The following is an 18,316-nucleotide window of genomic DNA, read 5'->3' on the forward strand; positions in this document are numbered from 1 at the left end:
GTGAGAAGCAAAGAGATGCAAATGAACTATTTTAAGTTTCGAGTAAAACGCGTTTAAAGTTCATATCCTAGGTAAACTTTCATTGAATTTTTTTTCTAAATCATGCTGTATAGCAGCAACTACCAGGGCTCAGTGTTGCCAGATGGTCAAATCCAGATTTCCCCAATTCCCTTCCAACTTTTCCCCCAAAAAGCGATGTTTTCTATCAAAATTCCCCAAATTCAAAAATTATTTTTCCACTAATATTTTTACAAAATGAATCGACTTCCTCTGATATTTTTGACTCTTGAAAAAAAATTTTTTCCCCAAATAGCCAAATTTTCTTATAAAATTCCCCAACTTTCTTTTTCTTCCCATTTTCGCTTTTTTTTTTTTTTTGTCTTTATCTTCTTTTATTTTTACTAATAATAAAGCTGAAAGTCTCTCTGTCAGGATCTCTGTGACACGCATAGCACATAGACCGTTCGACTGATTTTCATGAAATTTGGCAAAGAATTAGTTTGTAGCATGGGGGTGTGCACCTTTAAGCAATTTTTCAAAAATTCGATTTTGTTCTTTTTCTATTCCAATTTTAAGAACATTTTTCCGAGCAAAATTATCATAAGATGGACGACTAAATTACCAAGTTTGGAACCGTAACGTGGGCAAGCCAATTGGCGAGAAATTCATCATGCATTATTTGTAAATATACAGGGGAACCAAAATACCTTTTAATTTTCTACTGCGGCCAAAGCCGTGCGGGTGCCACTAGTCATAAATACAAGCGTCTGACGGAGAGATAAGAAATAGCAAAATATTTTTTTTCCACTAGCATTTACTACTCTGCTTCTGTATGTACATTTAAACTATGATTTTTGTATATATTTATGCAAGAACATTCTTCATCACACTTATTTTTGCCTGTTTCACGTATCAAATAGTTACTCACGCAGAACTATTAATGCGAATTCCGTAACATAATATGCCACATATAATGCGAAATGCGAATTCTATAAAGTTGAGCAAAGCTAAACCAACGCTGTTTGATACAAACAATGTAACTACCAGATGTCAAGACGCCAATTTAAGTACCAAAAAAAAAAATTCTCGAAGTCCCCCCCCCCCCCAGGTTTTTCCCAAGAAACAATTTTTTCCTCAAAAAATTCCCCTCAAAACCCATTTCCCCAAAATTTCCCCAGAGAGCACCAGATTTCCCCAAAATGGGGAAATTTTCCCCAATCTGGCAACACTAGGGCTACCAGTACCATCTCTTGCCCCAAGACAGAGGAGAGGTTCACCTACCATTTATATACCGGTTATCTCCAAATTTTTAATTTTGCCACTTGCATCCCTTTGCTTCTCACTGCCTCATACAGCTTCTGTTAATGTAATTTAGTTCTCAAACGCTAACAAAAACGTGAGAAAGGGAAGTGTAGGAAAACGTCTAAAAAGTTATACATTACTTCAACACAATACATGAACACATTTTTACTCCATTCAATTACAATTTTGTTCATATTTTAATGCTCTCCGGGAAAGTAGCATTGTTTTGGGAACTTCCCTCATCTTTACTAATAATAAAGCAGAAAGTCTCTCTGTCCGGAGGATGTCTGTAGGATGTCTGTAGGATGTCTGTAGGATGTCCGTAGGATGTCTGTGACGCGCATAGCGCTTAAACCGTTCGGCCGATTTTCATGAAATTTGGCACAAAGTTAGTATGTAGCATGGGGGTGTGCACCTCGAAGCGATTTTTCGAAAATTCGATGTGGTTCTTTTTTTATTCCAATTTTAAGAAAAAAAGTATCATAAATTACGAAATTATCGTAACGTGGAACCGTAACATGCGCACAAGCCAATTGGCGAGATACGAAATTATCATAACGTGGAACAGTAATGTCGGTAAGCCAACTGGCGAGAAAATTCACTATACATTATTTGTAAATATACAGGCGAACCAAAAGACCTTTTGATTTTTCTATTGCGAGCGAAGCCGTGCGGGTATCACTAGTGCTAAATAGAGAGAACCTTGTGAAGTAAGGGGCTGGCCTTCCCCCTATAGACGCGCGAGTCCCTGTTTCACGTAATTCATTCTGGTCCAGGGTTCGTACGCTCCTTCAAAACTCCTCCAAAACTCCTTCAATTATGAAATTTTTTGAAGGGCCCTTCAAACTCCTTCATTTTGGTTTGAACTCCTTCAAAACTCCTTCTTTCTTATTTCAAGACACAATCTTCCTCTATGACAGTAGCTTGAAATATTTCGGTTGACAACTTAACTTTGTCACAAGGGTGAAGCTAAAAGGGGAATTTTAATGTAGTAATTTCGCATATTTATTTTTTCATAAAGATGTGATTAACAAATGGATCATAGAAGTTATGAAAGTTTAAGGTTAAAATATTTTAGATGACTAAGACATTTTATAAATGAAATATACCATGCTTAAATGTTTGGCTATTTTTTTCAAGTTTTATGGTTATTACTTTTCCCTCCACCGCACTCTCAGCTTCAAAAGTCAGTTTGTCTAATTGTTATTTAAATATTTAAAAACACAGAAGCAGATGTATTATATTAAGTATATTAAGTGATTGTGTTAAAAAAAAAAAAAAAACGTTTAGCAAATCACCATTATGATATGAGTCATCCACAAGTGATGTTATGTCTTGGGGGGGGGGACGGAGACGGGTTCATGAAAATGTGACAAGGGGAAGAGAGAGTGACAAAAAGTAACATCACGCAGTTATTATAACAATATGTTTTTAAAAAATATGACACGTGATAAGAGGAGGAGTAAGGTCAAGTGTGACACTTTGTGACAAAGGGGGGGGGGGTAAATATGTTGAAAAAAACTGCGTCATCATTTAAGGACAGCCCATTAGTACTCCTTCAAAATCTCATTTTACTCCTTCAAAACTCCTTCGTTTTATTTCTGAAATTGAGTACGAACCCTGTAGGTCTCCTTGCCAGTTTTGTATTTTCAGGCCCTGTTCTATAAAATTTGGAACCCGTTCAAAAAATCAGCAGGGTCCCTAATCGCTTATTGGATTGTTCCCCCCCCCCCCCGAAAGATGAATACTTAAAAGAGTGGTTGTTTTTTGTTTTTAGCTGCTTTGATATTTCTTCCTATATTTTTAATTCATTTGTTTAAATCTTTTTATTTATTTATTTCTAGCGGTGCCCCCACGGCTTTGCCCGTAGTAGAAAATTAAAAGATCATTTGGTTCGCCTGTATACTTACAAATAATGGATGATACATTTCTCGCCAATATGCTATGTTAATTTGCTCGTCCACGTTATAGTAATTTGCTCGTCCATGTTATGGTAATTTACTCGTCCATGTTATGATAATTTGCCCGATAAAATATTCCTGAAATTGGAATAGGAAAAGAACAAAATCGAATTTTCGAGAAACCGGTTCGAAGTGCACACCCCTATGCTGCAAACTAAATTTGTGCCCAATTTCATAAAAATCGGCAGAACGGTCTAGATGTTACGCGCGTCACAGAGATCCAGACTTTCAGCTTTATTGTTAACTACCGCACGGCTTTGCCAGTAAGAGAAAAATTAAAAAGTCTTTTGGTTCGCCTGTATATTTAGAAATAATGTATGGTGAATTTTCTCGCCAATTGACTTGTACCCATGTTACGGTTCCACTTTATGATAATTTCGTAATTTACTCGTCCATCTTACGATAGTTTTGTTCTTAAAATTGGAATAGAAAAAGAACCACATCGAATTTTCAAAAAATCGCTTCGAGGTGCACACCCCCATGCTACAAACTAATTCTGTGCCAAATTTCATGAAAATCGGCAGAACAGTCTAGGCGCTATGCGCGTCACAGAGATCCTGACAGACAGAGATCCGGACAGAGAGACTTTCAGCTTTTAGTACAGTAAAAATAGGGGTCGGACCCAAACATCCAAAAAAAAAAAGCCAAACCAGGTGCAAATTGTTTATTACCCTCCCAATAAGAACAGGTAAAAAGTCCCACCCCATTGTGCGTCGGGTTTCGGAATGGGGGCATCCAAAAATTGCTGTTTTGGGAATTTTTTCGGAATTTTTAGAGTAAATTTAAAGTGAGAATATCATGTCATACTAAATTTAAAAGCATGAAATTAAAGGTGTTTGCCCCCCAAGAGGGATGACATAACTCACCAATGCTACAGAGCCCCCCTGTCCCCGTAAAAAGAAGCAGTACACCCACCCCCCTCCATACATTTTATATGGAAATATATTTTTATGCAAAGTTAAAGTTAGAAATCAAGTGTGTCCATTCTCCAAGTGCGATGGTCCACCTCCTCCCAGAGCTACAGCTACTCCCGCCCCACTCTGCCAAATAAAATAATACCTCAATCCCACCCCCACCCCCTTTCCATTTCAAGTAAAAGTATTATTTCATGCAAATCTAAAATGCATTAAATCAGGACTGTCCACCCCTTAAGAACAGTAGCTCACCTCCCAAATCGAAATTATATACTAAAAGATTACCCCCCCCCCTCCTCCTCTGATGGCACATTTGATTAAATGGTCACAAAAATTACGATGAACTGTTTTTTGCTTTCAAATGATTTCTCTTAAGCTTGTAACAAAAAGTCTTCGTTATCAAGATCTTTTTTGGAATCTAGGTCCTCAGCAAAATCATTATTGTTGCAGCAATGTCTAACACAGTCTTTGCGTATAGTTGAGCACTTCAGTCCACTTTAAGGCTTTTCAAACATTTACTTTATCCAATGAACCCCTCAGAGCAAGCACAAGATTTGAGGCGCAGAAAGTCTTCTAGAGCAGAAGGCTTGGCTGTGGTAATAGGAAGCAGATGATATTTTTGTGGTACTTTCTCCTTCTTTGTACCCATCAAAAATGGCACTAACTTTCCCATATTTACAAGTGACATATGCACTGCGCATATGGCACATTTCCTTGAATCTTGCAAATCATTACCGAAAAAAAACTGATGGGGAAGGTATCTTCCATCTATGACATAAATGACACCACCTGTTTGATTCGTGATGGTGGATGGATCTTTTACTTGAAGTAATAACACATTAACGATACAGGATTTCTTTCCTTATGAAACCAGATTCATCGAATACTGATACAGGATCAGCGCATAACTCGTACTGAAAGTTTTTAGCAATTTATTATTCCATCCTTACTGTATATACCATTCGGTGCAAAAGATGGTTTGGGCTTACAAATCTTTACCGATAGTAACTACTCTCGTAACAGAAGCTAGAGACTTCACTGCACACTTCTTTTACAAAGAAATGCCTCTAAATTTTTTGCCTTCAATATCATTTTATGTTACTACTTCAACGTTAAAGGCCTCATCACAACTTGCCTTATTATCAGCGACCGACCAGTATCAGCGAGCACTACCATACCACTACCCCAACTTGAGTCAATACCCGTAGAGAAGGAAGAAACTTCTGGTGTCTTTCGAAACGGATTGTGATCTCCAAACTGGAAGACAAAAAGATGTAAATATTTAGAATTCTACTGTTGTATTGCTCATTGCTCTGATCAAGATCTGTTCCATTGTTCGATCACTACAGGTTCTGGACCACCAAAATTTGTCACTGCGTTGGATCGTTGGATAGCTGATGTTTGATGTGATCAATTTTTTTTTTTATCGTATAATGTACTCAAAAGTTTCAGATAGTGCTGCAAGTATATGTGCGCATAATTGCAAGATACTAATTGGAGATGTTCACTTGAAGCAGAGGTAATATTCATGAACTTTGGAATCAGTCTGTTGCATGAAGTATAATGCCAACCCCACTCTTCTGGGGGAAGTTTAAAACCTAACCAAGTTTGAATCTGGTGTTGACCCTAAAAACTCTGGTGGAAACCTTAAAAAGATGTTGACGAGTGACGTCTGAAGTTGGTGGAAGTTTTGATAAATCAAAAGTGAACTTAAGGGACATTTTTGTGATTACTTGCTTTTCACAAACCTTTATTCAAACTTGGTTAGATTTTAAAATCCCAGCAGAAGAATGGGTTTGGAAATATATTTCAAGCAACAGACTGATTCCTAAGATCATGACAATAACCTCTCTGCTCCGAATGAAATTCTCCTACTAATAACTTGCAACTGTAAAACATTGTGTTACAAACTGTAGCAGTCGTAAAACTTGGTTCGATTGTACGTCTATGTGTGGACATGGACACTGTAGTGGAATGCATTGTAACAATATTTCAGACCAAGCCAACAAATTGTTAAATCACCCCTTATAAAAGAAAAATTGTAGTTATAATAATTTGTCTTTTTTTTTTTTTTTTTTTTGAATGCAACCTGTGTTTCAGAAACCAGTTGCTACATAGTCCTCGAGTTGTAACATTTCGCAAAACAACGGTTCACACTGATCAGTTTCATGGGCCGGATGTGACCCGTGGGACGTAGGTTGGGCACCACTGGTTTATAATATTGTAAGAAATGAAATAAAAAAAAGGACTACTCCGGTATCATCATTAGTTTTCGAGCTGTAAGCGTATAATCATAATACTGCTATTGCAATGTTTCGGACGGGGCGGGGGGGGGGAGAAGCAATAGGGGAAGGGACTTTGTGTTTTTTTAGTGTATACTTAGTATACCAACATCTTGAAAAAAAAATCAGCTTTCCCCTATTTAGTTGGGATACGAAAAGCGTATAATCATAGTACTACTCTTGTAATGTTTCGGAGGGGGTGGGGAGGAAAGCAAGAGGGGTGGGGGGTCGAGACTTTGTGGCTTTTTAGTGTGTATTTTATGTACAAACATCCTGCCAAAATTCAGCTTTCCCTTAATTAGTTGCGACACGAAAAACGTATAATCATAGTACTACTCTTGCAATGTTTCGGAGGGGGGTGGGGGAGAAAGCAAGAGGGGTGGGGGGTCGGGACTTTGTATTTTTTTTAGTGTATACTTTATGTATTAACAACCTGCAAAAATTTAGCTTTCCCTAAATTTGTTGCGACACGAAACCTTTATTGACTGGGCTATTTAGTGTAGTTTACATAACCAGCTGCGTAAAAGAGAGGCAGCTTGGTGTTTGCAAATGAGAACCACCATCGACTTAGAGGGTGCAGAATTGCAGATCTCACTATTGGCAATTTCGGTTTATCACCCCTTACTGTGATGGCAAAAGATTGTAGAAAAGTTGAAGTAAATTAAGAAGAAGGAGGGGAAACTTCAGTCAAATTGGACTTTTTTTTATGCTGCACGGGGATTTTGTTTTCGATATCACTCCAGCGCTCTAAACAGTTTAGTAACTCCAATCACAAATAATTTGGTTACTGAGTTCGCTTAGATCTTTTAGAATTATCCTTCTGACATTACTATATGATTGTGTGGCATTTTGTATTTTGGAGAAGTTTAAAATCAGTGAATTTTTTTCGTGAACTTCACTGCAATCGTTGATTTTAGAATGCAAATTCAGGGTTCCCCCGCCGCCCCCCCCCCCCCCCCCCAAGCGATGGCGCACCCCTTAAGTGTGACGGAGTACCCATCTAGGATAAAAGCCCTCAAAAAAGAAAGAAATACCCCTTGAAAAAACTGCATTAAAAATTTGCGCCGTGGACCCCCCCCCCCTGCCCCTCCCCGTCTGTGCTCTCCAGTTAATTAGAATTTTTTTCTGTGAGAGTTTATTATTTTACTATTATACAGTGTGGTTTCTGCGAGTTTTCAGTATTTTTTTTTAAGTAATAGAAATTATTTTTATTTAAGAAGAGGATTATTTCGACCCCACCCCCTTCCCCCAAAAACCCGATGCGCAAAGTGCTGGGACTTTTTACCCCTTATTGCTAGAAGGTGAAGAAGTAATTTGCAACAGGTTTCAACTTTTTTTTTTTTTTTTTGGATGTTTGGATTTGGCCATTTTTTGGCCTAATTTTACTGTACTATTTATTATCTTTACTAATAATAAAGCAGAAAGTCTCTCTGTCCGGAGTATGTCTAGATGTCTGTAGGATGTCTGTAGGATATCTGTAGGATGTCTGTGACGCGCATAGCGCCTAAATCGTTCGGCCGATTTTCATGAAATTTGGCACAAAGTTAGTATGCAGCATGGGGGTGTGCACCTCGAAGCGATTTTTCGAAAATTCGATGTGATTCTTTTTTATTCCAATTTTAAGAAAAAAACTATCATAAATGACGAAATCATCATAACGTGGAACCGTAACATGGGCACAAGCCAATTGGCGAGATACGAAATTATCATAGCGTGGAACCGTAACGTGGGCACAAGCCAATTGGCGAGAAAATTCACCATACATTATTTGTAAATATACAAGCGAACCAAAAGACCTTTAATTTTTCTATTACGGGCGAAGCCGTGCGGGTACCACTAGTTAGTAATAAAGGTAAAGATAAAGATTATTTTAAGGTAATTAACTTATCTGTTTAAGCGCTTCTAGGTAGTTATGTGGGAGTTTAAATTCTGATTTTTAAAAACCTATTTTATCTATAAGGAACGTCAGCAAGGAAACAAGTCTCCCATAAACCTCACATTGTTTTGGTACAATGCATGGACTTTGATTAAGTTAAGTTTTTGTTTTCACCTTTCAAATTTTTAGAACTGACTTAAATCTCATTACGATATTTTCCAACGTTGAAGATTCTTTATGCTTGCTGTCCATTAAACTCTTTTCTATGTCAATTATTTGTTTGTAAATTATATTTTTGCGTCTCATTTTATGTTATTTCCATTAATTGAAATTTGTTGTTGTTTTTGCGTAATATGTTTTGAGTTTCTATGTTTCCACAAATTTTTACTGAAACATTATAAAATTATTTTCAACGTTCAGAGAATAAATTTGGTTTTTTTAAATTTATTTTTAACTAGTGGCACCCGCACGGCTTTGCCCGTAATAGAAAAATTAAAGGTCTTTTGGTTCGCCTGTATATTTACAAATAATGTATGGTGAATTTTCTCGCCAATTGGCTTGTACCGACGTTACGGTTCCACGCTATGATAATTTCGTATCTCGCCAATTGGCTTGTGCCCATGTTACGATTCCACGTTATGATAATTTCGTAATTTATGATAGTTTTTTTTTCTTAAAATTTGAATAAAAAAAGAACCACATCGAATTTTCGAAAAATCGCTTCGAGGTGCACACCCCCATGCTACATACTAACTTTGTGCCAAATTTCATGAAAATCGGCCGAACGGTTTAAGCGCTATGCGCGTCACAGACATCCTACGGACATCCTACAGACATCCTACAGACATCCTCCGGACAGAGAGACTTACTGCTTTATTATTAGTAAAGATTATTTATTTATTTTGTTTTTGGACTGTGAGCTCCTCAGTGTTGTGTCAAACAAGCTACTATACACAGTGAAACTTTTATTTTGAATTCAAGAGAATGAAATATAAAACTGCATCAGAAAAATTACAAAAATACTAAATACGGCGTACAAAAATTCAATATTAACTTGCCTATTATTTATGCAACTAGAAAGTAGCCCGTCAAGGTATGACGGGTGAAAATTGCTTCTACATTTGAACGAAGCATTTGCCTGTTTGGTGATATTTTGATACTTAAAATTGTAACCCTAACTCCAGTGGATTAATCCTAAATTCCAGTGGATAGTGTCCATAGTTGACCGCTTTTTCATTTCGATTTCGATTCCGAGTCACAACTGACTACAACTGTGTTTATGTCGAGGAACTAAGTGCCTTGCCTCCATTATTTTTTATACCGATAGATGGCAGCACCATCACCGGATCGAACAGTTAATGAGAATTTAGAACTAGACCAGGAGCCAATAGCTACCTGGTGCTAGCACCCCCAGAGGTATCGTTTCACTTGGAGGACATTGAGACCACGAGCATATTTAACGTCGCTCAGTCCCCTTTAATGACGACGGTGGGTCTTCGACCATCGAGGTTCGAACTCAGGACCCTCCGGCCCCGAATCCGACACTCTACCGATCGGGCTACCACGGCCCCCTTTTTCATTTCTTCATTACCCTGAAATGACACAGTCTTACCTGTAAAACAGTTAAGTTAACGGATCGAGTTCAGCCTTGTCACAATAAAGCCTTTTCCTGCATGTCAAACATTCCCAAAACACATTATCAAATTAGTATGCAATGGCACGAGTTTCATTAATGCAACACGCGCGTTACTCGATCAATGGTTATCTTTACTAATAATGAAGCTGAAAGTCTCTCTGTCTGGATCTCTCTCTGTCCGGATCTCTGTCTGTCTGTCCGAATCTCTGTGACGCGCATAGCGCCTTGACCGTTCGGCCGATTTTCATGAAATTTGGCACAAAGTTAGTTTATAGCGTGGGAGTGTGCACCTCGAAATGATTTTTCGAAAATTTGATTTTGCTCTTTTTCTATTCCAATTTTAAGAACATTTTTCCGAAAAAATTATTACTAGGTGGAAAAATAAATTACCAAATTATCACAGCGTGGAACCATAGCATGGGCGATCGAATGAACAAAGCCAATTGGCGAGAAATTCATCTTCCATTATTTGTAAATATACAGGCGAACCAAATAACCTTTTAATTTTCTACTAAGGGCTAAGTCATGCGGGTACCACTAGTTATATATATGAGGATATGCACTTCTAACTAGCTGTCCTGATTAAGAGAAGTTCGGTTTAACAGGGACCGGATTAATGAGGGTTTACCGTCTATATTTATTCATTTTCAACTACATTTCTGAGCTATCATCACCGGAGTTTGGCAAATCACTCTTTTAAACCAATTCCAAAACTTTGGCGGTTATTGAAATATAAGCTATTGAAATGTAAAAGTGAAACTCCGAAGGATTTTTTTTTTTTTTTTTCCAAACGTGATGCATACATCAAAATGAAAGTTCGATCATATGGTAAACTTCGTAGTGATCGGAAAATGTCTAGACAAGCACAAATTTGTCTAGGAAAGAGCATTCACCCTCATTTGTAGGCATTTCAGATTTGGAGCCGAATATAAAAAACGTGGCATTGGTATAATAATTCCGGAAAAGAAGCAGTCTACCTGAACACTATGCGTAATTTAACTTATCTCTTTTGTTGAAATGCCTCAATTTTGTTCAAAATCTAATAAATTTGATTTGGTACTAAACGAAGGGCGTAATCGGAATTGTTTTCGAAGCGTGGGAGGGGGGGGGGGGGGATGCTCATTTTCCGAATGCAGATAGGAATTTTTTAACTAATGCAGTTGTTTCCATCAGTCAAATGTTCTATACTTTTAGTCACTGAAGTTGATAGCACGAACAAAAAAAAAAAAAAAAAAATGACGTGGAGCGAGGAAAATCTTTTTTCAAAATGTTTAATTTTTAATTAATTTTTTTTAAATGTCCAATTTTTCGAATAAGGCGGGGGTCTTCATGACTTCACAAGCGATGAACTTTGGCGCTGCTCCACTGGAATGCTGAATGTTTACGCTTGCTGTCTACCGCGTTTCCAGGTTATGATAATTCAGAAGCGAATTACGCTTGCTATCAACCATATTGTTGTCAGTATATGTGAGTAAAGAAGCGAATTAAATAATGCTCTCTGCGTTTCTATTATTATTAACTTCCATCTCTAGCTCCACAAACACAAAACCGTAACGTTATAGTGTTCCCTTTAAGCGTGGAGAATTATCAGTTTCAATGAAGTTATCATTTACATCATGTTCCCATGTAAAGTCGAAATTTGATGACACATAGTTCCCCCACTCATTTCTTACACTTGCTTCCTTCCGTATATACTGTAACGGATCTGGTGAGACTTCCAACTTTCTTGAAAGGACGACACAGTTCTTGATTAAAAAATACAGGAAATTTATTTACACTATGTACAGAGAAGATCGTCAACAACTGCTAAATTAATCATCAGCAATTAAGCAAATATCACACAAACCGTAAACTCAACGGTTACACACGTATTTACTTCCAAATACGAAGAACAACACAGCGAAACGCCTCGCAATAAACAGAGCAAATACGCTCTCAGTTCGAATTCTCAATCGAAACTAAACTTTTTATCACGCGGGACGCTTTTATAAACATCGAAAAGATTCCACAACATTCGAAATTTTTCTCGAAATGCGTAGACCGTTATCAAATTTTATCAATGAAAAAAAAAGAAATAGGGGGAATCGTATACTTCAGCCGAATGTAAAGGGGCTGTATATTCATTACGGGAAACTATTTACAGGTTATGTTACTACAATAATTACTATTTACAGAATTCGTAACAATACGTTTGGCATTCTGTTCAAACTTAGACTGATTACTCTTAGACCTGCTTTCGCTGTTATAACTTTCCATGGAAATTTTGTTGAAATTCTAATTTTGCTTTAATTTGTTACATACCTCGACTGTAAATAGCTTCAAAATGGACATTTAATGTGGTGAAATATCGGGGGCGTAAAAATATATTAGGGGCGAATTACCCGGGAGCGTAAAAATATATTAGGGAAAAAAAATCTGGGTCAAATCATTTCTTTATTTATTTTTTATTTTTTGCGTTCACCAGGGGGAAGGGGGAGGGGGGGGCGCGAAGTTCGTAATTTTTCCGAAGGGGGTCCGCGGAGGTCTGAAGTTTGATTTTCTCGAATGTCTTAACATCTATACACTGACATTTTTGTTGAAAATATATGCTGTTTTAAACGTTGTTAGTTTTACTTTTAGTTGATAAGTAAAAGTAATAAATAAAAGTAATAAGTCTATAAGTTCAGTAAAGGACAGGTTCTATCCCACGAACTAGTGCCTGACAACGAAATATTCTGGCGTGGGCAGGTAAAGTGCAGTAACTACAAAATTTTCAATCTTTTGCATTTTTGTCGTTTGTCGTTAGCTTTACTGTACAAGCGTACTTATTTGGTTTTTGCTGAAAAGAAAGCGCGAGAAAAAAAAAAAAAAAGTCAAATTCCGACAGTTTCTAATTGTTAGTATGGAATCCAAAACACTTTTATTTCAAATGTCTCAAAAACTTATTTTTGCAGATACCCAGGGCTGCGAACTGCTCCGCATTTTGCAGAGTTGCTCCGCAAAAATGGCGAAACTCCGCGGCTCCGCAAAAAAAAAAAAAAAAATTTTGCTCCGCATTTCCGGCCCGAACGTTTTCGAGCTTATATTTTGCTATTATCATGTCAAATATGTAAATATGGAAAATTAAAGATGCTCATACTCAAAGATTGAAATAGCGTTTAAAGCTGTTTTATTAATTTAAAAATAATTATTTTTATACTAGTACTTAAAATGATTATTAAAGCTCTAAAACAATTTCAGTTATCTGGTTTTAGTTTTTTTTTTTTTTTTTGGTTTTTATACAAAATACCGAACTGCTCCGCAAAATTTCAAATTGCTCCTCAAAATCACCACAGATGCTCCTCAAATTGTTCCTCCAAGATTGGCAACCCTGCAGATACCGCAATTCATATTGTAACGGATCCGGCGAGACTTCCAACTTTCTTGAAAGGACGACACAGTTCTTGATAAAAACACAGGAGCTTTATTTACACTATGTACAGGAGAAATCGTCAACAACTGCTAAATTAATCATCGGCAATTAAGCAAATATCACACAACACCGTAAACTCAACGGTTACACACGTATTTACTTCCAAATACGAAAAACAACACAGCGAATTGCCTCGCAATAAACAGAGCTAATACACTCTCAGTACGAATTCTAGATCGAAACTCACTTTTCATCACGCGGGACGCTTTTATAAACATCGAAAGAAATCTCTCAAATATTCCACAAGATTCCAAACGCTTCTAGAAAATAGTAGACCGTTATCAAATTTTATCAATGAACAAAAAAGAAATAGGGGGGGTCGTATACTTTAGCCATATGTATAGGGGTTGTATATTCATTACGGGAAACTATTTACAGGTTACGTTACTACAATAGTTACTATTTACAGAATTTGTAACAATATATTAGCCTGCGGCGGTATATTGCTCAAGTTAACAAGATAACAAAGATTTTCAAGTTTCGGGGGGGGGGGGGGGGTGATCATCACGTAACCCGAAGTTCTACTCGTAAAGAAAGTCATCCAAGAAGGTTCTTACAAAATACTCTTGTAAAAAAATCATGTCTACCTAGTTCTAGTTCACAGGAAGTCTTCTTTATCTTTTCTTTACTAATAATAAAGTTGAAAGTCTCTCTGTCCGGAGGGATGTCTGGATGTCTGGATCTCTGTGACGCGCATAGCGTCTAGACCGTTCGGCCGATTTTCATGAAATTTGGCACAGAATTAGTTTGTAGCATAGGGGTGTGCATCTCGAAGCGATTTTTCAAAAATTGGATTTGGTTCTTTTTCTATTCCAATTTTAAGAGCAAAAATATCATAAGATGGACGAGTAAATTACGAAATTATCATAACGTGGAACCGTAACATGGGCACAAGCCAATTGGCGAGATACGAAATTGTCATAAAGTGGAACCGTAACATGGGTACAAGCCAGTTGGCTAGAAAATTCACCATACATTATTTGTAAATATACAGGCGAACCAAAAGACCTTTTAATTTTTGGATTATGGGCAAAGCCGTGCGGTTACCACTAGTATAAAATAAATTGGGACGGACCAAAGTTGACTGTTTCCCAAATGTTTTGATGTGAAATAACCATCTAACTTTATACGCCATTCTGGAAAATGTTTTGTTCATAACTATTGCTACAAAATATTGCAACTTTAATTTTCGCGTTATTTTGGTCATTTTACTCGGAAAAGAAAAGAGCTCATTGTCGTTTATAAATATTATGCTAAATATTTCTTGATTTCTATAAAAAAAAAAAAAAAAAAAAAAAAAAAACGACGTAGGTCAGTGACTCATAAATATTTGAACCACCGACAAGCTTTTAATTTTATTACGTGGTTTATTTATCACCGCCAAAAAGTATTCAGTACAGTTTTAGCTCTTTTCCTAGTTATTTCGGTAAACCATTACAGAAAATACATATTATTCGTGATTTACCGAACATTTTCTAGCTTCTACATTGTATTATGAACTTTTATGGAATCTTTGGAAGAAAGAGAGATTATTTTCATGGCTGGGTTTATCATTTTCTTGCGTGTTTGTAACGAGATATTTATTCTGATCTGGGAACAAAAAGGAAGTCGCCTTAAAAGTGTATTCCGATTATGTTCTAAATCTCTAATGCGATAAATTTAGAGCTCATCGATTGGTTTATGTTGGCGTCTTGTCTTTTCGAGTTCGTCTTTGTTAAGGGTATGTTTCTTTTTGTCATTTATCATGCTATTGAAAGAAGTGCTACAACTGTGAGTCTTTAGATTACTCTAAGGGAGTGCTTCAAACTTAATTTACGCTACAAGAACCTAAGAAAAGTGTGCATCGAAAAATATGCACAGTATTACTTTTGCATATTTTGAACGATTGTTGTCAACATTGTGTGAATGAGTGACAGAGGAAACTGAAATTTCATTTTGCCATATTGACTGTTTGTCATTGAGTTATCGAAAAACTAAAATGTTTTAATTAGTAATGTAAAAGAAAGAAAAATGTTTCATTTTGTCATGTTGATTGCTGTCGTCAATGTATCGAGAAACTATATGAACAAAATAATTGTTTCATTTTTTCATGCTGATTGTTTGTCGTCAAGTTATTGAAGAACTGAATGAGCAAGAAAATTGTTTCATTTTTCATTGTTGATTGTTTGACATCAAGTTATCGAGGAACTAAATGAGCAAGAAAATTGTTTCCTTTTCGCAAGTTGATTGTTTGTCGTCAATATATCGAGGAAATAAATGAGCAAAACAATTGTTTCATTTTGACATGTTGATTGTTGTCATCAAGTTATTGAAGAACTGAATGAGCAAGAAAATTGTTTCCTTTTCGCATGTTGATTGTTTGCTATCAAGTTATCGAGGAACTGAAAGAGCAAGAAAAATGTTTCATTTTTTCATGTTGATTGTTTGATATCAAGTTATCGAGGAACTAAATGAGCAAGAAAATTGTTTCCTTTTCGCAAGTTGATTGTTTGCCGTCAATATATTGAGGAACTAAATGAGCAAAACAGTTGTTTCATTTTGTCATGTTGATTGTTTGTCGTCACGTTATTGAGGAACTGAAGGTGCAAGAAAAATGTTTCATTTTGTCATGTTGATTGTTTGTCGTCAAGTTATTGAGGATCTGAAGATGCATGAAAAATGTTTCATTTTGTTATGTTGATTGTTTGCTGTCAAGTTTTTGAGGAACTGAAAGAGCAAGAAAAATGTTTCATTTTTTCATGTTGATTGTTTGACATCAAGTTATCGAGGAACTAAATGAGCAAGAAAATTGTTTCCTTTTCACAAGTTGATTGTTTGCCGTAAATCCATCGAAGAATTGAATGAACAAGAAAAAAGGTTCTATTTTGCCATATTGATTGTTTGTCGTCAAGTTGTTGAGGAACTGAAGGTGCAACAAAAATGTTTCATTTTTTCATATTGATTGTGTGTCGTCAAGTTATCGAGGAACTAAATGAGCAAGAAAAATGTTTCATTTTGCCATATTGATTGTTTGTCGTCAATGTTATAAATCAAATAGCTGAATGAGAAAAAAAGTGTGTTTCCTCTGAATATGTTTATTTTTTGCTGAGATGGGAGAAGTCAAATGAGTGAGAAAGAGTCCTGTTTTTCCGTCATACAAAAAAGTGCCGTCATGAAAAAAAGATTGGTTCCTTTTTATTATTTTCTCTGGTATTTAATGAAATAGTGGATAGCAACTGATTTAAAATTTCAGTGATCCAGGAAAAGCGTCAAACGGTTTGAATAAAGCAAGGAAAGAAGGTTAATTAAATGTGTTCGATGAGCAATTTGAATTTGATAGATTTTTAGCATCGTCATTGAATGTGTTTAGTTGAGATTGAGAATTAGGAATTTTTTATTTCAGACTTAGAAAGAAAAAAAAAAAGGTTCGAAACAAAAAGTTTGAACTTTTTCTTGATATTTTACTACTCAATATTAGTTTCGCATGCTTTTCGATAAGTTTCCGTAAATTATGTTTGACTGTATTTGATTTCAAACTTCCAAGATTCAAGAAATGTGTCAATTTCGTTCACTTTTACAAGCAAAGAAAAATAATAAAATGTATGTTTTGAACAATTTGTATTGAACGGAATTTTAGCCAATTCGGCCATTGCTATTCTATAAGTATTTAGAGTATTCAATACGCGGTACAATTTTAATCACTTTAATTGTCATGGGAGTTAGGAATTTCACCTTGGAAGTTGCACAAAAAGAAGATGAATTCTGCCATTTTTGTGAGGAATAACACAAAAGCTAATCAGCACAGGGAAACAAACAAAAATGATGATCGATCTTTTTCTTGATATTTTACAACAGAAAAAAGGTTAACAACTTATTTTCAATAGCTATGGAAGTTTATTATATTCAGTGCTATGATTGTGGACATCTGATTTAAAATGTCTATGGTTCAGGAAATACGTCAAACTCATTAAATAAAAGGAAACTAGGAAATTGTGCACTTTTAAAACACTTTACTGCAAAACATCTTAGCCATTTCGAAGCCATTTCGAAGTTTGATAATTTTACTTAAGAGCTTTACTTCAGAATTAATAAGAAATAATGTATATTTAATTCTTCCATTTCTGTGAAGAACAGCTATTCATTAAATGAAGGAAACAAAAATGAAGTTCGATCATTGTTCTTCGGTACTGTCCTAAAGAACATTGTTTGTATCAATTTCAATGACACTTAATATGCTGAATTTAAAGAAATGCTTAAGGGCAACTGTTTTTAAACTTCTATGATTCGCGAAAATCGTTGAACTTATGAAATCAAAGGAAACTAAGGAAATGTGCACTCAGATTTGTGCTGGCTAGAATTTCTCTGCCATTTCCATATTTTTTTCATCTTACTTGGGCTTTAGAATAAGCGAGAAAGGATGTTTCACATTCTGCCATTTCTGAGAAGAACAGGTAGAAACTAATCATTTCTGAAAAACAAACATTCCTGGGTAATGTACTGCGGTAACATTAATTGAGTAAATTTTTAATGAACACCAAAATTTAGCACTGAATCATTACGAAACATTTCGTTTGACCACATGAACAATCTTAGAACTCTTTGACCGGAATTCGTCATCTGCTGGTGTTCGCGGCAGAGCTAAACGTCATCTGTTCTGCGTTCTTATCGCCATGTTTCCTTCCGGTGGTTTGCAGTAGCTGCTCTGGAAGCCGAATTCTTTTTCGAAGTTTATCTCGACCACCTTTATCTGTTTTGGAGCGGATAACAAAAAAAAGGGGGAGGTGACAGTCGACGACAATTGCAGCGACCATGCTGCGAACGCGCGAGTTGGTCTTCCTCACCATCCTCTTGACGTTCCAAAAAGTCTTCTCCCAGGTAAGTGGATTGATTGGATTCATTGAAAGAATTCGCTTGT

This window comes from Uloborus diversus, chromosome 7 (assembly GCF_026930045.1).
Source record: "Uloborus diversus isolate 005 chromosome 7, Udiv.v.3.1, whole genome shotgun sequence".
Taxonomy (NCBI): domain Eukaryota; kingdom Metazoa; phylum Arthropoda; class Arachnida; order Araneae; family Uloboridae; genus Uloborus; species Uloborus diversus.